Source organism: Ovis canadensis, chromosome 5, assembly GCF_042477335.2.
Source record: "Ovis canadensis isolate MfBH-ARS-UI-01 breed Bighorn chromosome 5, ARS-UI_OviCan_v2, whole genome shotgun sequence".
Classification (NCBI taxonomy): domain Eukaryota; kingdom Metazoa; phylum Chordata; class Mammalia; order Artiodactyla; family Bovidae; genus Ovis; species Ovis canadensis.
Genome location: NC_091249.1, coordinates 45,361,090 through 45,387,887, shown reverse-complemented (window position 1 = coordinate 45,387,887; position 26,798 = coordinate 45,361,090).

The window sequence follows — 26,798 nt, the reverse complement described above, 5'->3', positions numbered from 1 at the left end:
AAAAACATCAATATATGAATGCTACTCTAATCCAATAACACTGCAAATATTATTCTTTGCTTCTATGATATCTAAAATCATTATTTTGAATAATGCAAATTTTATGAATTTTAATTAAGTTTAGATTTACCTATGAATTTTACTTTAGTTTTTAAAGTTAGAACTTAACCATGTCTCAATTTGATCAATATATTTAAAATCTTTTTAAAATATATAAGGCCCTATGAAAACTTTAACTCTGATCACTCACTTGTTTTATTTAATCTATAATAGACTTTTGTCTAGGAATGCTTATTTTATATTTTACTTCTCTCTTGCTTTTTAAATATCCTTTGCTGTCAGTTTCCTTGGATATAGCTTTTGGCTCTTTCTGTGTCTCAGAACTTTATCAAATGATTTTTGTTCTTTACAAATTTGGAACTTCTTTTAGCTGAGATCTCTTGGTAGTAAACTTCCTTAACTTTTGTTGGTCTAAAGTTGTAGTTACCTTATTGTCATTTTTGAAATTGCTTCACTGGGAATTTAATTTTGTACTGAAAAGTGTATTTAAGGTGGCAGTCCTGTGTATTAAAGCTTTCTGTTTTACTTTAGAATATCTGTATTAGCCAACTTCTCATTTTGTGGATTTCTTTCTATCTGATAGAATTTAATGTTTTCTCTCTACATTTAGTGCTTTTGGTTTTATTCCAAACTAGGTTTTTATTATCTCATTTGGGATTTAACAGACTTACTGAATCTAAGGCTGGATGTCTTTCAGCAATTTTAAGCATATTTCAGGTATTATTCTAAATATCGCTTCTTTCCCATCCTTTTAATTTTCCCTTCTGGAAACCTTATTAGACATATGGTAGATGTCTTGAACTTTATCTCAGCTCATTTTCCTTCTCTTATTCAGTTTCATCTCTCTTTGTGCCTTTATCTGGATAATTTCAGATTTGTTAAGAAATTCACACGTATTCTAAGTTGCTTGTCCTGGCTACTTCCTAGTTCATTGGATTTCCAATTTAAATATTACATATTTAATTTTTACAGTTTCCTTTGGGTTCTTTCTCAAACTAGATTGCTTATTTTTGATGCTTATTCTTTTGGTGCAGTACAAGCATTCTGAATCTTTTATTTTTCTTATCATATGTAAAAGTCTTATAAAAGACATATCTGATCATTTCAATATGTATGCAGTTTCCTACATAAAAATCTGATATTTGTTTTGCTAATATTGTGTCAGCTGTGTTTCTTTGCGTGTTTACTAATTTTTGACAGTTTCTGAGAGTCCCTTGGACTGCAAAGAGATCCAACCAGTCCATCCTAAAGGAGATCAGTCCTGAGTGTTCATTGCAAGGACTGATGTTGAAGCTGAAATTCCAATACTTTGGCCACCTGATGTGAAGAGCTTACTCATTTGGAAAGACCTTGATGCTGGGAAAGATTGAAGGCAGGAGGAGAAGGGGACAACAGAGGATGAGAGGGTTGGATGGCATCACCAACTCATTGGAGATGAGTTTGAGTAGACTCTGGGAGTTGGTGAAGGACAGGGAGGCCTGATGTGCTGTGGTCCATGGGGTTGTGAAGAGTCAGACACGACTGAGCAACTGAACTGAACTGAGCTCCTGATCCGAACTTATCTGGTCTCAAACTTAATATGTGCAGGTTGTTTTAGGACTCAAGGTTCATTTCTCCAAATGTGATTTGCATTTCTGCCAACTACCTAGGGACACTGCTAACACAAATCAATTGAAATTGTTCCATCCTCTCTGTATTGGCTTTTATTACTCTCATTTGACTTGTGTTGTTTCTGTTATTTTAAATACATATGAAGAGAATTTTAGCTCCTAAGAGGAATGCTAGTGAATTTGTGATTACATTTTTTTTTTTTTCCTTTTGCTGTGCTCTATTCAGGCTAAGGAGAAGGCAGTGGCAACCCACTCTTGCCTGGAAAATCCCATGGATGGAGGAGCCTGGTAGGCTGCAGTCGCTGGTAGCCTGGGGTCGCTGAGAGTTGGACACCACTGAGCAACTTCACTTTCACTTTTCACTTTCATGCATCGGAGAAGACAATGGCAACCCACTCCAGTGTTCTTGCCTGGAGAATCCCAGGGACGGGGGAGCCTGGTGGACTGCTGTCTCTGGGATCGCACAGAGTCAGACACGACTGAAGCGACTTAGCAGCAGCAGCAGCAGCAGCAGCAGCAGCAGCAGCATTCGGGCTAAATCTGAAACAAGTAAGTATATCCATTATCTGTAAACTGACTTTGATTTCACTCCATGACATAGTCATCTCTGCAGATCTGTGCTTCATTGTGAAATCTTTAGCTGGGCAAACTTTCTTGGGTGTGTCAAAGTCTATTTCCTGGCTTATGGTAAAGTTTTAGTCCTATTAAGTCCAAATCCTAGGTTCTCTGGAATGAGTGCTAGCTCCACTGCTGTCTTCGAATTCCTATTTTCTCGTGGTTTCAGTACTCTAGTATTTCTCTTAGTTGCCCACCAATGCAATCATGACTTGTAAAAAATATTTTTGATATTTCTGTCTCTACCTGTAGCTATTTTGAGAACATCTTTCAACTATATCTCGTACATAACATTTATAGAAAAAGCTTCTGAATTTTGTGTTTTAAAATTTTTATATATTTTTTTGCAGTAGGTCCTTGTTTATCTGTAAATATAGCACTATGTGCCTGTCAATTCCAAATTCCTTATATTGGCTTTTCTGAAAGTTTCAAGGGGAAGCTGGAGAAGGAGAACTACTTCTCCAAAGTCCCTTTGTCTTACTTTAGCTCTCTCACCATCACAGATTCGTAGCTGAGTATATGGGTAGAATTAGTTGGCGTTGGCCAAAGAGGAGGCCAGGAGCTGATAATATGAATAAGTCAAAGGTAGAGCCCATGAGCTCTTCCATATGCAAATCTACCCTTACTATATGCTTTTAAATACAAAATGCACTTTTTAAGCTAATGGTCTCTACTGCAGAAGAAGTGATATAAATGGATACTGTTGTAGTTATTGTATTTTGTCATTATTTTCTGTGACTAATTAGAATCAAATGGAAATTGAAAGTATTGCAGATTCTCAGCTGAGTAAGTGGGTAGAATTAACTGACGCTGGCTGAAGATAAGGTCTGGCCTGGGGGTGATAATTTTAAAAAATATTTTAATATATTTTAAATGTTTTACATATTTTAAATGAATTTCTTGCAGATATATATCTTTTGTAAAAATGAACTTAGGTTTCTTATTTAGTCAGAGACAAAGGAAGCCTTTAATACTAAACTTAAAAGCCTGAGTATCCAAGGATTTTATCTGTGAGCATTAAGATAATGTTTCAAGTTATGTCAGGGACTTGGCTTCTTCAAAATGATTTCACTGCTTTGATATGGAGAAGAGAGGATCTGAAAATAAAATTTACAACACATGGGACATATTTTATTAAATACATGGGGCATCTTAAAAATGTATCTATGGAGTTTGTATTTTTTTTTCTCATGATTCTAGAACATGGGTATTGAAACTTTCTATTTAGCACAAAAAATAAGGTTTAAATACACACTACACATAGAGTACTATTTTTAATGAGAAATGTAGTAACAGAACTCCTCAATGACTAAATGTACTTTATAGATGATGATCACATCATCTATTAGCAGAAAAAAAAAAAAGAAAGATATATATCTTGGAATTTAATTCTACCTTTCAAGGAAAATGCTGGCTCACAAGAGTCCCTCACACTTTTCCAAAGGCACTTTCCAGGTGTCCAGGGTCTGTTACTAACAATAAATTTGGCACTCCAGTCACTGTAAACCAGCTCTCGAGGGCTTTTAAAGACATGGACTAGAGAGTTCCTTTGGCATTAGGTAAATAATAGGTGGTGATGTCTATCAGATTAAGAAGCAGCCTCTCAACCACTCACTCTTCCTATTATTGAGAATGGCAGGGAGTTTATTATTCTGTTGTTGCTGTGGAGTGAGACGCCTTTTCCAAGATGACAAGGCCTGGCTTGCTGCGGTCGCTAAATGACACCAGCAAGTCTGGCAAGCCTCCTCCCAGTCCCTGAGGATCCTTGAGCATTCTGCTCTCTTCCCCTGCCTTGTATTAATCTTTCTATGGACTCTCCAGACAGGCCTGGATGGAAGGACAGGCTCCTCAATGCTCAGAATTGCTTTCTGGAACATCTGACAGGAATCAGTACTATTGTCTCACCCGTGGAGTCAATCAGGAACAGATATGCCACAGTATAGAGAAGCCATGAAGATTTTATTCATCTTCACACCTGTCAGAGAAGCACACCAAATGTAGTAACACTATATATACATATTTTTTTCTTAGTAAAGAGTTCCTAAAAATTGATTGTAATCATATCAGTGGTGTCCGACTCTGTGTGACGCTATGGACTGTAAGCTGCTCTGTCTATGGGATTCTCCAGGCAAGAATACTGGAGTGGGTTGCCATGTCCTTCTCCAGGGGATCTTCCTAACCCAGGGATTGAACCCTCATCTCTTATGTCTCCTGCATTGGCAGGCAGGTTCTTTTCCACTAGTGCCAACTGGGAATCTCAACCCAATATAATCTTTTGCAAAAAATAGTTTCTGACTCAGTTTTAGCCCAAGAAAATCAAATTAGATTTGTAGGTAATTTAATTTGACATTGGTTAGAATTGCATTATGAATAAACCTAGATATGTAGACAGTTGTTTTTATTTAAATGAGAATTTCTGAGACACTAATGTTATAATCTTTAATTTGAGCTATGTAGGTGTTATAGTACAATAAACTCATAAATTCAGATCAGTTGAATGAAAAGATAAGCTAATATATGTATTTTGATAATTATGTAAAGGAATACTAGGTTAAAGTATATCATTATGTGTGTGCTTAGTCGCTTTCATCTCTTTGCAGCCTCAGGTACTGTAGCCTGCCAGGGTCCTCTGTTCATGGAATTTTCTAGGCAAGAATACTAGAGTGAATTGCCATTTCCTTCTCCAGGGGATCTTCCTGACCCAGAAGTCAAAGCCCCATCTTTTATATCTCCTGTCTTGGCGGGCAGATTCTTCACCACTGTGCCATCTGGGAAGCCCCTATACTATCATAGACCAATTTGATATCATTTTATAAAATGTAAAACTTAATCTGGGCTGTAATTAAGATGCCAACTGTTTACTTGAATACCAGCACAACAATTTGGTTAAAATTATTTGAAGAAATTTTATTCCACAATAAAGATGAACAAGGTGTTAAATCCCTGACAGAAAATTCATACCCATCGCTGAGGCTGTCAGGACTAATATAGTCTTACCACACTCTTTTGCTCCACTGTTCTTTGGGTTTTCCTAAAATATATGTCAGATGGCACTGCCTTGGTCTTTCATGCACTTGTCATGCATGTTTCCATCACCACATTGCGATTCTGTTTTCTCTCTCTATAGCAATGGAAGGACAAGAGATGAGACTCAATTTTATGTGCTGCCTTGACATCTGGTGAATTCAGGAGGGGTCTCAGATGGACTAACTGCACGTTCATCTCTCCATTATGCTCGTACCTGTAAAGGCCTATAGTCAGATAACCTCCTTATCAAACAGATTGAGCACCATTTTTACTTATTCCAAAGCAGTGGGGTTAAGTTTTCTGCCAACCCACAGAACTATCTAAATAAATCAACCGTACCTTGCCACAGGAGCCAGGGGTCCCCTCACCCTCTTGATGCCACAAAGCCTGCCTTCCACAGCTCCCAGTAGGTCACTCTGTTCCCGAGTGTAACCCTTGTGTGGCTCCAGGGTATGGACATGGTTTGGACACACATGGACATACAAACACATGGTTTGAATCCTTTCCCCCAAGTTCTGAGTATATGTGATTACCAACCCATTGCTGATGATCGTCCCTGGTGGCTCAAGCGGTAAAGAATCTGCCTGCAAAGCAGGAACCACAGGAAAACAGAGGTTCTGTCTCTGGATGGGGAAGATCCCTTGGAGGAGGAAATAGCAACCCACTTCAGTGTTCTTCCTTGGAGAAATCCCATCAGCAGCGGAGCTTGGGGGGCTATAGTCCGTGGGGTCACAAAGAACTGGACACAACTGAAGTGACTTAGCCCAACCTGCTGTTTCTTCTGTGCACTGTTGGATATCATGTATTTGGTCATCCCCATCACCCTAGGGGGTGTATCCCTCCTTCACTAAATGCATGGATAGGAAGTAATTAAAACATCCATGCATTCCTCTCCACACATTGTTTATGCTCAGTTCTAGTTCTTCCTTTTAAAAAGTCTTCCTCATACAGTGTAAGACACTTTAATCATTTGCTCATATCCCAACTTAACTTCCATGCCCCTAATTTCAGCCCTTCTAATATAGTGCTTCATCCTACTGTAGAAACAATATGACCTCGTGTCTCCTTATGGCATGAGATTGTAATATCTTTAGCCACTGTGTCTGTTGCTCTTGTTCTGTACAGTCCATAAACTGAATATTTAGTCAGCAATTGCAGAACCAAACCAATGTGGGGATAATAAAGCCAGATGGTTTATTTCTACCCTAGACCTCACCTTCACTTCTAATCTAGCGCATCTTTTTTGAGTCTTGCTTTTGAATCATGAGTGGAATGAGTATGTATTCCCCATGACTACAAGAATAAAACAAATTATTGAAAGTATATGTTCCATTGATAGTGAGTTCATTGTATTGTTTTTGAATAGTGGGGAGAGAATAGTTTAATATTATGTGTTAATATTAATTTCATTATTGTTTTCTGCTTTTTCTCTAGATACAATTTTTTTTCCCTCTTGTTGGCTCCAGATCTCAATATTTAATTACATGCAAACAGTAAGCTGAGTTTTTTAATTACAGCTATTCCTTTTCTGTATTCTCCTTGTTGGTAAACAGATCATGTATTAAGTCTGAGCTTACTTTATAGTTTATACTACTATATACTATAGTTTTTATACTATAAGTTATAGTTTATATAGTTTTTCCTACTTTATAGTGAGAAACCCCAGCCTCTTACTGAAACAGTAGTTCCATGTTTGTTTTGTGCATAAATTTATGCAAGGGTGTAACACCATCACTTCAAACTCTTTATTTCAAAACTTAACTCATATTTTCTTTTCAACAGCTTGTTTCTTACCTTATTTTTTAAAACAATATAAACACTCCACTACTTATTTAGCCTGAAACCTTGGAGTCATGTTAAAACTATTCTCTCTTCCGTTTTTGTATAATCACATAACTAGTAAAATTTCTTGGCTCAAAATACAAAGATTGGACTGACTGGAAAACAAAAATTCTATATGAAAGAGGACGTTTTTAATGGCTTAACAAATAGTAGTTATTGGAAAGTAGAACATGTATTTTATATATTTACATGCAGCATTTTCCTTTACCCACATTTGATTGCTATGGTGAGCAAAAGGGACAAGTTATCAATTTTTTGTTAGTTTTTCTTCTCAAGTAAGCTTGCTCAACTTGATGAGTGAGCCAATTCCTAGGCAGATTGACGAGAAGTCCGGAGTCCCCAAAGAGGAGGAAGGGGTCTGGGGCTCCTGAAGTGGAGATAGGGGTCTGGAATTCTCGAGGAAGAAGGACAAATGTTTTTTTTTTTTTTTTCCCTCCATATTCCTTAGTCTTAGTCACATAAAACATTTTTATCTTTAAGCCTGGAATGGATGATTACACAACTAACAACTTGGTTGGGACTCTGTTCAGTTCAGCTCAGTTCAGTTCAGTCGCTCAGTCATGTCTGACTCTTTGCAACCCCATGAATCGCAGCACGCCAGGTCTCCCTGTCCATCACCAACTCCCAGAGTTTGCCCAAACCCATGTCCATTGAGTTGGTGACACCATCCAGCTATCTCATCCTCTGTCGGCACCTCCCCTCCTGCCCCCAATCCCTTCTAGCATCAGGGTCTTTCCCAATGAGTCAACTCTTTGTATGAGGTGGCCAAAGTATTGGAGTTTCAGCTTCAGCATTAGTCATTCCAATGCACAACCAGGACAGATCTCCTTTAGGATGGACTGGTTGGATCTCCTTGCAGTCCAAGGGATTCTCAAGAGTCTTCTCCAACATCACAGTTCAAAAGCATCAAATCTTCGGCACTCAGCTTTCTTTACAGTCCAACTCTCAGATCCATACATGACCACTGGAAAAACCATAGCCTTGACTATATGGACCTTTGTTGGCAAAGTAATGTCTCTGCTTTTTAATATGCTATCTAGGTTGGTCATAACTTTCCTTTCAAGGAGTAAGCGTCTTTTAATTTCATGGCTGCAATCACCATCTGCAGTGATTTTGGAGACCAGAAAAATAAAATCAGCCACTGTTTTCACTGTTTCCCCATCTATTTGCTATGAAGTGACGGGAACAGATGCCATAATCTTAGTTTTATGAAAGTTGAGCTTCAAGCCAATTTTTTCACTCTCCTGTTTTACTTTCATCAAGAGGCTTTTTAGTTCCTCTTCACTTTCTGCCATAAGGGTGGTGTCATCTGCATATCTGAAGTTATTAATATTTCTCCCGGCAATCTTGATCCCAGCTTGTGCTTCCTCCAGCCTAGCATTTCTCATGATGTACTCTGCGTATAAGTTAAATAAACAGGGTGACAATATACAGCCTTGATGTACTGGTTTTCCTATTTGGAACCAGTCTGTTGTTCCATGTCCAGTTCTAACTGTTGCTTCCTGACCTGCATACAGGTTTCTCAAGAGGCAGATCAGGCGGTCTGGTATTTCCAACTCTCAGAATTTTCCACCATTCATTGTGATCCACACAGTCAAAGGCTTTGGCATAGTCAGTAAAGCAGAAAACAATGTTTTTCTGGAACTCTCTTGCTTTTTTGATGATTCAGTGGATGTTGGCAATTTGATCTCTGGTTCCTCTGCCTTTTCTAAAACTAGCTTGAACATCTGGAAGTTCATGATTCACATATTGCTGAAACCTGGTTTGGAGAATTTTGAACATTACTAGCATGTGAGATGAGTGCAATTGTGTGGTAGTTTGAGCATTCTTTGGCATTGCCTTTCTTTGGGATTAGAATGAAAACTAACATTTTCCAGTCCTGTGGCCACTGCTGAGTTTTCCAAATTTGCTGGCATCTTGAGTGCAGCACTTTCACATCATTTTTCAGGATTTGAAATAGCTCAACTGGAATTCCATCACCTCCACTAGCTTTGTTCATAGCGATGCTTTCTAAGGCCCACTTGACTTCACATTCCAGGATGTCTGGCTCTAGGTGAGTGATCACATCATCGTGATTATCTTGGTCGTGAATATCTTTTTTGTACAGTTCTTCTGTGTATTCTTGCCACGTCTTCTTAATATCTTCTGCTTCTGTTAGGTCCATATCATTTCTGTCCTTAATCGAGCCCATCTTTGCATGAAATGTTCCCTTGGTATCTCCAATTTTCTTGAAGAGATCTCTAGTCTTTTCCATTCTGTTGTTTTCCTCTATTTCTTTGTCTTAGACCGTTCAGGTATGACCTAAATCAAATCCCTTATGATTGTACAGTAGAAGTGAGAAATAGATTTAAGGAATTAAATCTTTGACTTTGTACTAAGGATTATATAGCGGCAATGTATCCTGTTTGAGGACAGTTTCTCCTTCATGAGGGCCTTCTGGCTAATCCTGTTATCTTGAAATGTGGACTGTGGGAGTGGGTAGTAAGATCTTTGCAACCTCTGGACATTCTTTTGATTCATTGTAATAACTAGTTGGAGAGTATATAACTCCATTGCTAACACTAGCAAGGCGGGGGTACTCTTTCTGCCCCCTTCTGATGTCTGTCAGAAGCTATATCTATCCCTTTTATACTTTAATAAAACTCTATTGCACAAAAGCTCTGAGGGATCGAGCCTCCTCTCTGGCCCCGGATTGAATTCTTCTCCTCTGGAGGCCAACAATTCCGGCATCTTTCATGGTTCAGCAACAACCTTTCATTGATATTGTTTACAAAGCAATTTATATCAAATATGCAAATAAATTTTATAAGCTTAGTCTCCATAAAATTAATTATGACCTAAAGAAAAGTAGCAGTATATGTAAGCAATGTTTATTAATACCACAAGGGAAAAAAAAAGAGAAAGAATAAGCATGACTTTGGTTTATTTTCTTTCTTTAATTAATTAATTAATTTTAATTAGAGGTTGATTACTTCACAATATTTTGAAATGATTGGGGAAAATCCTTCATACAATCACTTTTGGTATCCTTTTTCTCTTTTTTGTTCATGTCCAGAGAGCTGTCAACTTTAAAGCATGCATAGAATATGGAAAGATGCTTAATGTAACAATGTTATATCTGTGAAATGCAATATAAAGTGTTGAATTGTTTCTCCTACTTGTCCTCTCAGAAGCAAACACAAATATGCCAATTGTATAGACTTTTGTCTATGGCAAATGTCATAAGTAACCCATGATGTATCTCAAAAGAAAACTAATGATTTTTAATATGATTTGATTGGAAAATATTTGCAACAATGTTTCCATATGTCAGCTGTGACTTGTTTCTCTATTTTAATACTGACAAGTATCTGCAGCATGTAAACTATATAATAGACATGACTTGTTCTGAGGTTAGGCTTATACCTGAATGCAAATTAACATAATAAATTCTGAAGTGACATGTAAATTACAGCTTCCCACAAGTAGAAACCATCAAGGATATCTAATTCCTGTGATTGCATGATGATAATTAGTTAAGTACAGAAAGCTGTTATTTGTTATGCACCATTAGCATTATTTTTTTACTTTATAATTGAATCATGGAGTTTGGTGTAGCATGTTTTCAAGGAAAATAAGATAGACCTTTTTAAAGGAAATGTCTACAAAATATTTTAAGGAATATTAAAAATAACAAATATAAACACAATAAAATTGAATCAAAGAACAGTCCTTTAATATAGTTTAGATTGAAGTGAAGTTGCTCAGTCATGTCTGACTCTTTGCGATCCCATGGGCTGTAGTCTATCAGGCTTTTCTGTCCATGGGATTTTCCAGGCAAGAGTACTGGAGTGGGTTGCCATTTCCTTCTCCAGGGGATCTTCCTGACTCAGGGATTGAACCCAGGTCTCCTGCATTGCAGGCAGATGCTTTACCCTATTGAATACAAAATGGAAACTGGACTTGAGAATTTTCCGAATAGAAAAGAACATTTTGAACACATACACAAAACTAAATCTATCTTGTTTCATGTACAGGAACATAATTTATGTTATTCCTGGTAAAAAAAAACCTCTGAAAAATCATAAAGTAGACTTTTCTTCCCCAAATTGGTATGAGATGATCACTTTTAACTGATCCCCTGCTGTCTGGAGAGCTCCATTTTAATAACCAATCATTGGAAAGGGTAAACAACTTCCTCATTTTCACTCTATAACCCTCTTATAACTTCATGCCCTTGAGGTGATGAAGTTTTTATTTTTGAAGGCTCCTCATTCACAAACTGTTCTTATATGCACAGTAAACGTTCACTAAATACTATTCCTTAAATTGGGGGTTTTAATTTTGCCTTTTCTGGATTTTTGACAGTTTCTGGCATCAGAAATGGGATTTAAAGGAGACCCCCAATGACTCAGAGGACAGTGAGCAACCAGGTGCCTATGCGCTCAGAGCCCGTTCATCTCACTGCTTTCTCACCAACCCTGGAATTGGAGGGTAAGTCTCTCTTCAATCAGAGATCCACTCTCCTTGTGTTTAGAGCTCTCTGATTTCAATGAGCATACCTGTGTTGTTTGTTTTTTTTTTTAATTTTAGTTTTTTATTTTTTAAATTTTAAAATCTTTAATTCTTACATGCATTCCCAAACATGAACCCCCCTCCCACCACCCTCCCCATAACATCTTTCTGGGTCATCCCCATGCACCAGCCCCAAGCATGCTGCATCCTGCGTCAGACATAGACTGGCGATTCAATTCACATGATAGTATACATGTTAGAATGGCATTCTCCCAAATCATCCCACCCTCTCCCTCTCCCTCTGAGTCCAAAAGTCCGTTATACACATCTGTGTCTCTTTCCCTGTCTTGCATACAGGGTCGTCATTGCCATCTTCCTAAATTCCATATATATGTGTTAGTATACTGTATTGGTGTTTTTCTTTCTGGCTTACTTCACTCTGTATAATCGGCTCCAGTTTCATCCATCTCATCAGAACTGATTCAAATGAATTCTTTTTAACCGCTGAGTAATACTCCATTGTGTATATGTACCACAGCTTTCTTATCCATTCATCTGCTGATGGACATCTAGGTTGTTTCCATGTCCTGGCTATTATAAACAGTGCTGCGATGAACATTGGGGTACATGTGTCTCTTTCAATTCTGGTTTCCTCGGTGTGTATGCCCAGAAGTGGGATTGCTGGGTCATAAGGTAGTTCTATTTGCAATTTTTTAAGGAATCTCCACACTGTTCTCCATAGTGGCTGTACTAGTTTGCATTCCCACCAACAGTGTAGGAGGGTTCCCTTTTCTCCACACCCTCGCCAGCATTTATTGCTTGCAGATTTTTGGATCGCAGCCATTCTGACTGGTGTGAAGTGGTACCTCATTGTGGTTTTGATTTGCATTTCTCTAATAATGAGTGATGTTGAGCATCTTTTCATGTGTTTGTTAGCCATCCGTATGTCTTCTTTGGAGAAATGTCTATTTAGTTCTTTGGCCCATTTTTTGATTGGGTCGTTTATTTTTCTGGAATTGAGCTGCATAAGTTGCTTGTATATTTTTGAGATTAGTTGGAGAAATATACCATGTTCATGGATTGGAAGAATCAATATAGTGAAAATGAGTATACTACCCAAAGCAATTTACAAATTCAATGCAATCCCTATCAAGCTACCAGCCACATTTTTCACAGAACTAGAACAAATAATTTCAAGATTTGTATGGAAATACAAAAAACCTCGAATAGCCAAAGCAATCTTGAGAAACAAGAATGGAACTGGAGGAATCAACTTGCCTGACTTCAGGCTCTACTACAAAGCCACAGTCATCAAGACAGTATGGTACTGGCACAAAGACAGACATATAGATCAATGGAACAAAATAGAAAGCCCAGAGATAAATCCACACACATATGGACACCTTATCTTTGACAAAGGAGGCAAGAATATACAATGGAGTAAAGACAATCTCTTTAACAAGTGGTGCTGGGAAAACTGGTCAACCACTTGTAAAAGAATGAAACTAGATCACTTTCTAACACCGCACACAAAAATAAACTCAAAATGGATTAAAGATCTAAATGTAAGATCAGAAACTATAAAACTCCTAGAGGAGAACATAGGCAAAACACTCTCAGACATAAATCACAGCAGGATCCTCTATGATCCACCTCCCAGAATTCTGGAAATAAAAGCAAAAATAAACAAATGGGATCTAATTAAAATTAAAAGCTTCTGCACAACAAAGGAAACTATAAGCAAGGTGAAAAGACAGCCTTCTGAATGGGAGAAAATAATAGCAAATGAAGCAACTGTGTTTTGTTTGTTGAAGTTTCTTTTTATCCTGTCCTAAAGGTGGTCTGGGAAACACGTGATTCCCTATGTCTTGGGACAGCTATTGAAAAACATGTGCCCTCATGGATAAGATGTCTAGGGATTCTAAAGGCGAAAATGGATTTCACTGAGTCTAAGACTGCTTTTTTTTTTTCCATCTCTTTCAAAAACAACTGCTTCCTAGAGGTATACCTATTATGGACCAGAATCTTGTGCTTCTTTGGAATATGGGTAAACTTCTGGATAATTTGCAGTTATAACAGCCACTTTTGGGAAACTTGAATTTAGATTGGCCCACTTTAAGGGGCATCTTTGTAAAGAGACATCTCGAACTTCTAGGAGACAGTGTGGAATGCAATCTTGGAAAGGTAGAGGTTTCTAAAAGACAAATGACTCCAAAAATAGTTTCTCTCTAAAAGAATCTTTACAATGTGTAGATAAAGAATCTTCAGTTACAGGACTTTGGTCAAAACATATACACTACTATATTTAAAATAGATAACCAAAAAGGACCTACTGTATAGCATAGGGAACTCAGCTCAATATTCTATAATAACCTAAATAGGAAAAGGTTTTGAGAGAGAATGTATGTGTATATATATATATATATACACACATATATATAAACTGAACCACATTTCTGTACATCTAAAGGTAACACATCATTGTAAATCAACTATAGTCCAATATAAAAAAACAAAACAAAACACTTTGGCCATCTGAGCAGTTAGTCTTAACTTGTTAGTCTGTCAACCAGAAGCACACTTTAAATCCAGCTATTCTTTTGAGTTTTGTATTATTGAACCTCAGTTCAGTTCAGTTCAGTCGCTCAGTCCTGTCCGACTCTTTGCGACCCCATGAATCGCAGCACGCCTGGACTCCCTGTCCGTCACCAACTCCCAGAGTTCACTCAGACTCATGTCCATCGAGTCCGTGATGCCATCCAGCCATCTCATCCTCGGTCATCCCCTTCTCTTCCTGCCCCCAATCCCTCCCATCATCAAAGTCTTTTCCAATGAGTCAACTCTTCGCATGAGGTGGCCAAAGTACTGGAGCTTCAGCTTCAGCATCATTCCCTCCAAAGAAATCCCAGGGCTGATATCCTTCAGAATGGACTGGTTGGATCTCCTTGCAGTCCAAGGGACTCTCAAGAGTCTTCTCCAACACCACAGTTCAAAAGCATTAATTCTTCGGCTCTCAGCTTTCTTTACAGTCCAACTCTCACATCCATACATGACCACTGGAAAAACCATAGCCTTGACTAGACGGACCTTTGTCGGCAAAGTAATGTCTCTGCTTTTCAATATGCTATCTAGGTTGGTCATAACTTTTCTTCCAAGGAGTAAGCGTCTTTTAATTTCCTGGCTGCAGTCACCATCTGCAGTCAGACATGACTAAAATTTAAAGATGAAGGCTCTAAAATTTTAGCTTATGTCTGCTATATGTTTTTGTGTATTTACGTACATATGTATATTATATATAATCATATTTTAAAATCAGTTCCATTGAATTGGCTTAAAAATAAATACCTATGTAGATTAAGTATTCCTAAAACACCCAGAAATATGGAAACTAACCCAAATTTTTCTCAGGTTCACATGACTTGGTATAATCTTTGATGAATAAAAGCTAATTTAAGTTTGTTGATTTAATATTGACACTCATTCTCAATATTAAATATAATACAAATATACAACTTTTTCTACCCGGGTTTACTAGTCAAAAATAAACTCATGTTGAGGCTTCCCTGGTGGCTCAGATGGTAAAGAATCTGCCTGCAGTATGACAAAGCAGAGTTTGATCCCTGGATTGGAAGATCCCCTGGAGGAGGAAAATGGCTATCCATTCCAGTATTCTTGCTTGGGAAATCCATGGACAGAGGAGCTTGGCAGTCTCCAATCCATGGGTGACAGAGTCGGACATGACTAAGCAACTAACACTTTCACTTTCATTTTTATGTTACAAAATTTGTCAACGAGAAAGCTAAGATGATGGCTAACTGATATCTAATCTAAGCATTGTTGTTAAAAATATGTAATGTAAATAAATGTAATAAAGTAAAGGTTTATATTAAGTTAAACTGAAAAAATGAATATTCATTGAATATCTAGATTATTTCCAAATAAGATAATATACTATGATTTCAGAGGCATTAATTACTGAACATAAATTTAAATTTGTCTACTTTTGACTTCTCGATATTTATAGAGAAACAAAAGATATGTGTCTATTAATAAACATATACTTTTAAAGTTATATTATTTAAAAAAGTCCTTAAAATGTTTTATAATTAATGTATTTATCAAACTTGCTTTTTTTTAAAATCTATTGTAGGATGCTAACATATGATAGTTCACAATTCCCTACTTCCTAGCTTTAACTGGAAAGTGAAGTACATATAGTTAAAACATGTTATCAATTTGTAAAAATACAGCTGTTGTTGTTCAGTTGCTCAGTAATATCTGACTCTGTGACCCCATGGACTACAGCACTCCAGGCTTCCCTATCCTTCACTATCTCCCACAGTTTGCTCAAACTCATGTCCATTGAGTCAGTGATGCCATCCAACCATCTCATCCTTTTTCACCTCCTTTTCCTCCTTCCCTCAGTCTTTCCCAGCATCAGGGTCTTTTCCAGTGAAGTTGGCTCTTTGCATCAGGTGGTCAGAATATGGGAGCTTCAACGTCAGCATCAGTCCTTCCAATGAATAGTCAAGGTTGATTTCCTTTAGGATTGACTGGTTTGATCTCCTTGCTATCCAAGGGACTCTCAGGAGTCTACTCCAGCACCACAGTTAGAAAACATCCATTCTTTGGCACTCAGCCTAGAAAGAGTAAGGGTGAAGGGAAACCACTTTGTATACAAGGTAAGGGAAGAAAATAAGAAGTATATTTTTCATATAAAGGGTATGCAAAGAATATAGAATGCTTTTTTGTCAAGGAAAAGAGTAGTGTTATCTAAAGTAAAATGACTCATTGTTCTAGAAATAGAAAGCAAAAGAATAAGACAAAACTCATATGGATACAGAAACTTGGAGAATATTATACAAATTTAGTGTTAGCAAACTGGCCCACAGGCCAAATCCGGTCCACCCTGGGTTTTTGTAGACAGAATTTTATTGGAAAAGAGACACACATTCATTGGCTACTTACTGTCTATGGCTGGTTTCGCAGTGGAATGGCGGAGTTAAGTAGTCGTGATGGACAAGAAATGGCCGGCAACACCTGAAGTTTTGACTAGGTAGCTGTTTACAGAAAAGGTATATGACTCTTCATCCAGACTCCACAAGAGCCAAGTCATGACAAACACAAAAACATTTCACTTCAGTAACTTTAGGGGTAAATTCTTATTTCCAGTTTCATTGGTAATCCGTTAATAGCTTCACAAGAAATTTCAGGTTTTAGGTGATATTTAGAGACGTCAGTTTTACATAGTCGCTCACTTCACTTTAGAGACTTCAGTTTTACATATTACATACATGTTTAGGAAGCTATAGCTTTTTCAGGACAATACGGTTATCTATGAATTTTATGAATTCAATATGTTATATCCCTGTCCTCAAAAGAAGAGCATTTTTTCTAGGTTACCAGGCCCATAAAGTTCAGAAAGATCCCTGTAAAAGGGATATGGTTTTACCAATATCCAAACATACTGGTTGGATTTTAGTAATTTATTTAAAAAAAAAAAAACAAACTTTTTTTTTTTTTTTTTTTTTGGAGAGGTGGTATAGTTGGAGGAAGAGACTATACTGTGTGTGGTTTTCAATAAGTTTACCTCAACTATTAGTGTTTATGGTACATATTTTATTAGCACATGTATTCCTTAATGGGAATGCTATAATCAAAGCTTTTGCATAGAAAGAGGCTCTTTAGTTCTTCTTCACTTTCTGCCATAAGGGTGGTGTCATCTGCATATCTGAGGTTATTGATATTTCTCCCAGCAATCTTGATTCCAGTTTGTGCTTCCTCCAGCCCAGTCTTTCTCATGATGTAACTGCATATAAGTTAAGTAAGTAGGGTGACAATATACAGCCTTGAAGTACTCCTATTTCTATTTGGAACCAGTGTGTTGCTCCATGTCCAGTTCTAACTGTTGCTTCCTGACCTGCGTACAGGTTTCTCAAGAGGCAGGTCAGGTGATCTGGTATTCCCATCTCTTTCAGAATTTTCCACAATTTATTGTGATTCACACAGTCAAAGGCTTTGGCATAGTCAATAAAGCAGAAATGGATGTTTTTTCTGGAACTCTCTTGCTTTTTCGATGACCCAGCGGATGTTGGCAATTTGATCTCTGGTTCCTCTGCCTTTTCTAAAACCAGCTTGAACATCTGGAAGTCACAGTTAACGTATTGCTAAAGCCTGGCTTGGAGAACTTTGAGCATTACTTTACTAGCGTGTGAGATGAGTGCAATTGTGCAGTAGTTTGAGCATTCTTTGGCATTGCCTTTCTTTGGGATTATAGGACAAAGTATTGTTAAAAATACAAGGTTGCAACTGAAACACAGTGAGAAACACCAGTCAGTAATTCATATGGACAGAGGGATCGATTTATAAAAGACTTCATAAAGGAGATGAGATTTAAGAATAAAAGCCAGTTGCTTGAATTTCAACATTCTTTGACTAGAAGCTGATAGTAATAAAACTGAGGAGTTTTGTAACTTTTAGCTCTAGATTTCTTGTGCTGTATAAGCTATTTGTTTCTTTGTTTACTATTTTATTCTGTTGTGTTCATGTCCTGTGTTGTCTTAGCTCTGTCATCTGCATTCTGAAATAATACCCTTGAGGCTAAAAATCTTAGTTATGTAACTTATTTTCACATGATGCTACATAAAAATATCCATGTGATAAATTAATGTGTAAAAAACATGAAAAGGCATGCAAACATCTATATTTCATATGTTCAGAAGAGGCTATTAAAGCTATTGTGTGTGCGCTATTTAGCATAATTTAAACCATTGTGATATACAGAACCAAATTGTGTATGGGCTCAAACACACTAAACCTTTATTTGCAACACAAGACTCTAAGTTTTTCTGCAATTGTCTTTTAAGGACTAGGGTTTTTTTTTTTTTTTTTTTATCATGGGCCTTCACCATTCCCTTGGTGATCATCATTTTCTTCATCAAATAGAAGCATGATGAAAAAAGTAAGAAGGGCTACTTGTTGTAAGTCTTGCAAAGAAATTGTACTTTCCACTTCCACTCACATTCTATTGGCTAGAATTATGCCACACAACCAAGTTTATCTACAAGAAAGGCTGTGAATGTCTTTAATTGGATATTCAAGAAGAAGAGGTGATGAATTTGTACTAAACAGGTAAGCGTTTTTCCCTTAGCCACCATCAGTGCAGTTAATTTTTCAAGTCTAAATCTCTGCACTTATTGACACTATTATCTCTGAGAAATACCTGTACTCTAGCTACTGCTGAGACAAAATAGGCTTGTGTTGACAGCCATGTAATAGCTTTCAAAGCCTCAACTGAAAGAAATACTATTTGTGGAGGATTTTGTGTAATCATTCTGTTCATCTCGGGCAGTGCTTCTTAATCATGGGTGAGTTTGCCTTCCTCCACAGGGAATATTTGGCAATATTTAGGTACATTTTAGGTTGTCACAATTGGGAAAGTGAAGCTGCTGGCATCTAGCGGGTTGAGGCCAGAAATGCTGATAAACATTTAGGGCACAGATCTTCCCAGCAAATAAATGCCAAGCTCAATATGTTAATAGTACTGAAGTTGAGAAGCCCTACTCTACATATTCTGGCTCTTCACTCAAAGTGAAGCTATGCCATTAGAAATGTATAAGTCGTCTTATAACAGTGTATTAGTACACTGTGTATACTCTGCCATATTGACTACTCTACGATTTACTCCAGGGGTTCCCAGGTAGTGCTAGTGGTAAAGAACCCACCTGCTAGTGCACGGGATATAAAGACGTGGGTTCAATCCCTAGGTCAGAAAGGTACCCTGGAGGAAGGCATGGCAACCCGCTCCAGTATTCTTGCCTGGAGAATCCCATGATCAAAGGAGCCTGGCAGGCTACAGTCCACAGGATTGCAAAGAGTCAGACACAGCTGAAGTGACTTACCTCAGCACATGGTTTCTATGCCAATATGATACCTTTGGACTATCCTGGCAGATGTGACAAGAAATTATGCAGTTTGCTGCTGCTGCTGCTAAGTCGCTTCAGTCGTGTCTGACTCTGTTGCCACCCCATAGACGGCAGCCCACTAGGCTCCTCTGTCCCTGGGATTCTCCAGGCAAAAACACTGGAGTGGGTTGCCATTTCCAGTCGTGCCTGACTCTTAGCGACCCCATAGACTGCAGCCTACCAGGCTCTTCTATCCTTGGGATTTTCCAGGCAAGAGTACTGGAGTGGGTTGCCATTGCCTTCTCATCATGCAGTTTACCTGTATATTTATTATAAAGGAGGTGTATTGCATAGGGTTAATTCTTTGAGGAGTTGTAGTAAGGATCTCTCTTTTTATGAGTTTCAAAAATAAAATCAGAGACATGAAATTCTTCTGCTTTTATGTCCTGGATGTTGTATATAGTGCTTCAGTGAACACTGGGGTACATGAATCTTTTCAAATTGTTGTTTTTTTCCAGATATATGCCCAGTAGTGGGATTGAAGAGTAATATTTTAATTCTGTTTTTGTTTTTTTTTTGATGAAACTCCATTCTGTTGAAAATAATTTTTAAAGCAGTGTGGGTTAAAAAGTAAGTGAATGAATTAAATAGTAATGATAAAGAGACCTTATTGTCACAGAATTTGTACTTCCTAATAAACAGTGTTCAGTTCGGAAGCATTCAAATTAACTTGTCTAATGTTGCATGATATATAGCAGGATCAGGAAATAAGAAAAAATAAATCAAGTCAACACATGATTTTACTTTTTTTTGCTAAGTCACTTCAGTTGTGTCTGACTCTGTGCAACTCCATAGACAGCAGCCCACCAGGCTCCCCCGTCCCTGAGACTCTTCAGGCAAGAACACTGGAGTGGGTTGCCATTGCCTTCTCCAATGCATGAAAGTGAAAAGTGAAAGTGAAGTCACTCAGTCATGTCAGACTCTTAGTGACCCTGTGGACTGCAGCCCACCATGCTCCTCTACCCATGGGATTTTCCAGGCAAGAGTACTGGAGTAGGGTGCCATTGCCTTCTCCTGATTTTACTTTGGACCTGGCTAAATTGGTAAATCGAAATCTGGATTATATATACCTTGTTGGTTGGGGATAGATTTCCTTTCATGTGAAATATAGTAATATATATCCCAAAAGGCAGCAGAGACAATACCTATTATTCCCAACTACTCTCTTTTTCTGCTTTTATTGAGTGAAACATCCAAGCTTTAATCAAATCAATATTTACTTTAATCATCATTCTCTTTAGAATATGCTAAATTAGGGTTAAATATCTTTTTAAACATATACTCTTGCATCATTGTAATTATCAGATAATGTTTCAATATTCTCCAGAGTAGCTGATTTTCATTCTTTCCTCCAACATTGCATAGACTTGTGTAACCTAATGAATTATTGAATGTATATATGGCTATACAAATACAAATATTTTAAGCTCTTCATGATTTGCTGTGCAGTTTAAATCCAAGTGCTATTTTCAAAATGTTCTAGGTTTTATTTAAAAAACACAAGCTGTCCTTTGGAATATTTATATACATTTTAAACTAAAATTCACAGACTGGCAGGCTGTTTTCTTTGGGCTGCATAGCACTTTAATTTTTAAAATACTTTTTAAATTATTTGATATCTTTTAAAAATTGGCATATTTCTGACAGGATAATCAGCCATGTTAGGGTTCTTTTTTCCAGATGGCATCAATCACCCAAAGATCAATTTTAACCTGAACACTTTCCATTTAACCACAGACTCTGCCAAGTTTACTTATTTCGTTACCTTACGGGACCCTGTAAGTACCTCTTCTTAATGACTCACTCCCCACCCCCATGGGCACAAATTAAAAAAAAAAAAAAAAGATACATTTTGAGTATTTGGTTTTTATTAATGGTATTGGATGGAACAATGGCAGTACTGAGTCTGGTAACATGTGACTGCAAAAGTAAAAGATGATCCGGATACTGTGTCATTATTTCATCTGGCCTGCATGTGAGGACAGATGAGTGCTAGCAGTCATGGAGGAGGAGGCAACCCAGTCTAGTGCTCTCGCCTGGAGAATCCCAGGGACGGGGGAGCCTGCTGGGCTGCCGTCTATGGGGTCGCACAGAGTCGGACACGACTGAAGCGACTTAGCAGCAGCAGCAGCAGTCATGGAGAGCTTTGTTTCTATTTCAGATTTGTCTGTTCTAAACATAGTGTTCAGCCTGGGTATCATGTGCTTAGCTCACCAAGCTATCTCAGAAAAGCATCTTTCTGACCGCAAATGACAAATTCTCCTTCCTTCTCTACCTTTCTCTCTCAGAATTAACATCTACCAAATGAAAGTGAAGCTCTAGAGTTTATGGATGGCCTCTGATCATGAACCTTGTCACCCTTTGATAGGAATTTTAGAAAGCATCATGGAAAATCAGTCTAGATGCCTCAGAGAAGAATTCACAGCTATTGAAGAGGATGAAGTTAGGAATTTTAGATTGATGAGAACTTTGTGATCAAATCCATTGACAGATTGTAAAATAAGATCATGATGGCACTTGACTTGATATCCTATACACATATTCAGGAAAAATAGCACTTTTATTACTGTCGATTCACTTTGAATTAAAATATATATATTGCAGCAAAAAAAAAAGAGTACATAACATGCAAGATTTCAAAGAGTAGAGTTAGTCATTTAAAAAAATGATGGCTGTTTATAGTGGAATCCAGAGGAAATGCTTAATAATCGTGTCATGATGACCCATATGCTGTGATGTGTGAGCCAAAAATTAGGCTTTCACATTCTCACAGGCAATCAAAAAAAGGAGAAACCTTCCCAGGGATGTAACCCAGAGCCTCTAAAAGATATAAACAAAGTGATTGCACAGAAAAACTCATATTTGTTTTTTTACAGGGAATTTATCCCAGTGGTCTCTGTAAACAAAATATGTTGCAATGAATGTAAGGAAAGGAGCAATGACTACTGGTAGAAGAAGGGCCTGCATTGTCCCAGCTTCTAACTGGGCTTTCACCCCTGGATGCATCACCCTACCGTGGGCCACAGAGGAGAGCTGGCCTCAGGTACCTCCTCTCCAAGCATCCTGGCTAGTGTCACCTCCCCTGCTGGGGGAGTTATTGGCTACCCCTCCTTATGCATTCTCCTGTTCAGTGCTGACCCCAGCAGAGGGCTGAGCAACAGAGGTTCCTCACACTTTGCTTCTCCACCCTAGGACACTCCAAAGCTTATGGTTTTTCTACAGGTTTCCAGAGGGGGCCACAGAGAGGGGACCTGACAACAAAGAGATTAGATTCTCCCCTTAAAAAATCCATATGGTATATGTACGTACTCATTTCATGGTATCATTGCTTATTCTGACTTTTAGCATGGAAAATCCCATGGACAGAGGAGCCTGGTAGCCTGCAGTCCATGAGGTTGCTAAAAGTCGGACACGCCTGAGTGACTTCACTTTCACTTTTCACTGTCATACATTGGAGAAGGCAATGGCAACCCACTCCAGTGTTCTTGCCTGGAAAATCCCAGGGACGGCAGAGCCTGGTGGGCTGCCATCTATGGGGTCGCACAGAGTCAGACACGACTGAAGCAACTTAGCAGCAGCAGTGCCATAACATCAAAGTGATTAGTAATGCTTCCAGTGGCTGAGAGAATGATAGTTTTGCCCTTCTGACGATCTGAATAGGTACAATGTGAAACATTTCAAGCTATCTACTTTCAAGATGATTTCTCTCAACTGACCCTGGGATAAGATGGGGTGACAGGTGACTGAGAAGCAGCTCTTCTGTTGAGTAAAAGCACACACCCTTCAATTGACTATTGACTGGAGTTGAGGTCAGTGATCCCTTGTGTAAGTGGGAGACCAAGAAAACTGTGCTAAAGACCACTGTCAACTCTATAAAGAGGAGGAAACGATAGGGTCAGTATTCTCTTCAAGTAATTATATAGAATCTGCTTATATGCATAGGTGAAATTATGATAAAAGTTCTATGCCGTATAGCTTAGCCAGGAATGATTTCAGTTCAGAAAAACATAAAGGTTGTTATAGTCATACATCTTCCTTCATAATAATAATACTGCCAACAAAATTCATATTAAATATTGATATTTTGATATTTTAATTAGAAAGCATCTACTAGAAATAATTGATTAACTTTTAGAATAGCTCATCTGTGTTCTTTCTTTATGAAATAATTACCTGGCAGGATTGTCTGTCTAAGACATTTCTGGGTTAAGACAACAATACAATATAATTTGTTAATAAATAACATTTATGTTCTTTTCCTTTGATAATGGGGTGAACAGCTTATACATAGACTATCTAAAATGGTATGTTAAATTATGGAAAGACAAAAATGAAAAGTAGAGAGACACATTAATGAGATTTAGAAGTATTGGTGGCCTTTCAAAATCCTTTTTAAATGGTATTATAATACAGTTATAAAGTTACTACTCACTCCCCATAAGAGAAATAGAGGAAATATTATACCCATTGGAAACTGCTTGCTAACTATCCAGAACTTAATATCTTAACTTTTTGGTTAATGTGAAAAGCATAAAAATCTTATTGGAATTGATTTTTTTTACTTAAAGTGTTGTTTGTTGAGTCAGCTCACTCATTTCTGAAGTCATAGTCCTAATGATCTTGAAATCAGATTTTGATTCCATCTGACAAATTTTTCATGTTCTTCAGGATTCAAGATACTGTGCCAGATGCTGAACACAATAGATATGTCATGATCTTAAATGAGTCTTCCCTTTTAGTAAACAAAATAAATCTGTATTGCATGGTGACTCATAGAATAGCCCTCTCATCAGAATACCTGTTTTCACTTCTGACCACTTCCATTTAGCTGTTTGACTTTGGAAAATTAGTTTGAAATCTCTTTGGTTTCAATGTCTTCATCAAAAACATGAAGATAATAATAATGTACTTCTCTTAAGCAATAATCCCTGTAAGTAAAAGTGAAAGTCACTCATTCATGTCAACACTTTGTGACCCCATGGACTATGCAGTCCATGGAATTATTCAGGCCAGAATACTGGAGTGGGTAGCCATTCCCTTCTTCAGGGTATCTTCCCAACCCAGAGATTGAATCTTGGTCTCCTGCAATGTGGTGGGTTCTTTACCAGCTAAATCACCAGGGGAAGCCCAATCCCTGTAAAGCCTCTGTACATTTCAACTATTGATTATTTATTATTACTATTATTGTAATTGCTGACCTGTTACAACTAGCTTTCCATACTTTGGTGTGTGTTCACAATACATAATTGTTATGCAGTATAACATTTAAAACACAAATAATTAACAACCAAGCATTCAATCAGTGGGGATGTCTTGAGTCTCCTGGGGAAGAACAGCTGACTGTCTCATAAGACCCATTTTGTGGTATTGCCTTGGTGAATATGTCATAATTTTGGGTCTAACTCAAAATACATGTGTATCTGCAAACTGAACACTTTCTCAGAAGTCTGGTCATGTCAACCAAGTTCTCAAGGGTTATGAAGAAAAACAAAATGCCACTCTAAATTAAACAATGGGAAATGTAACTATTGTATAGTATAAAATACTGGGCTTTGCTTGGCCAACGTATCAGTTCATGGGAAATCAGATCTAATAAAGCTCCAAGCTTAAGTGAAAACTGTATTTGAAAATATGGGCATTTTATGATTACAAATTTAAATATCTTCCCGTTTAAGAGAATAATCATTTTGCCAATAGGATGGAAATAACCATGTCCACTGTCTAAAACACCCTTTCTTTTACATTATTGAGTTAGACAAGGCTGTGGTCCTAGTGTGATTAGACTGACTAGTTTTCTGTGAGTATGGTTTCAGTGTGTCTGCCCTCTGATGCCCTCTTAAAACATCTACCATCTTACTTGGGTTTCTCTTACTTTGGGCGTGGGGTATCTCTTCATGGCTGCTCTAGCAAGGCACAGCCACTGCTCCTTAACTTGGATGAGGGGTATCTCCTCACAGCCGCCCTTCCTAACCTTCAACGTGGGATGGCTCCTCTAGGCCCTCCTGCGCCCGTGCAGCCACCGTTCCTTGGACCTGGGGTCACTCCTCCTGGCCACTGCCCCTGGCCTTGGATGCAGGGTGGCTCCTCCCAACTATCGCCCCTGACCTTGGAAAGCCTTGTCTAACTCAACGAAACTAAGCCATGCCTGTGGGGCAACCCAAGATGTGCAGGTTATGGTGGAGAAGTCTGACAGAATGTGGTCCACTCGAGAAGGGAATGGCAAACCACTTGAGTATTCTAGCCTTGAGAACCCCATGAACAGTATGAAAAGGCAAAATGATAGGATACTGAAAGAGGAACTCCCCAGGTCAGTAGGTGCCAAACATGCTACTGGAGATCAATGGAGAAATAACTCTAGAAAGAATGAAGGGATGGAGCAAAGCAAAAACAATACCCACCTGTGGATGTGACTGGTGATAGAAGCAAGGTCCGATGCTGTAAAGAGCAATACTGCGTAGGAACCTGGAATGTCAGGTCCATGAATCAAGGCAAATTGGAAGTGGTCAAATAAGAGATGGCAGGAGTGAACGTCGACATTCTAAGAATCAGCGAACTAAAATGGACTGGAATGGGTGAATTTAACTCAGATGACCATTATATCCACTACTGCAGGCAGGAATCCCTCAGAAGAAATGGAGTAGCCATCAGGGTCAACAAAAGAGTACAAAATGCAGTACTTGGATGCAATCTCAAACACGACACAATGATCTCTGTTTGTCTCCAAGGCAAACCATTCAATATCACAGTAATCCAAGTCTATGCCCCAACCAGTAATGCTGAAGAAGCTGAAGCTGAATGGTTCTATGAAGACCTACAAGACCTTTTAGAACTAACATCCCCCAAAGATGTCCTTTTCATTCTAGGGGACTGGAATGCAAAAGTAGGAAGTCAAGAAACACCTGGAGTAACAGGCAAATTTAGCCTTGGAATGTGGAATGAACCACAGCAAAGACTAATAGAATTTTGCCTAGAAAACGTACTGGTCATAGCAAACACCCTGTTCCAACAACACCAGAGAAGACTCTACACATGGACATGACCAGATGGTCAACACTGAAATCAGATTGATTATATTCTTTGCAGCCAAAGATGGAGAAGCTCTATATAGTCAACAAAAACAGGAGCTGACTGTGGCTCAGATCATGAACTCCTTATTACCAAATTCAGACTTAAATTGAAGAAAGTA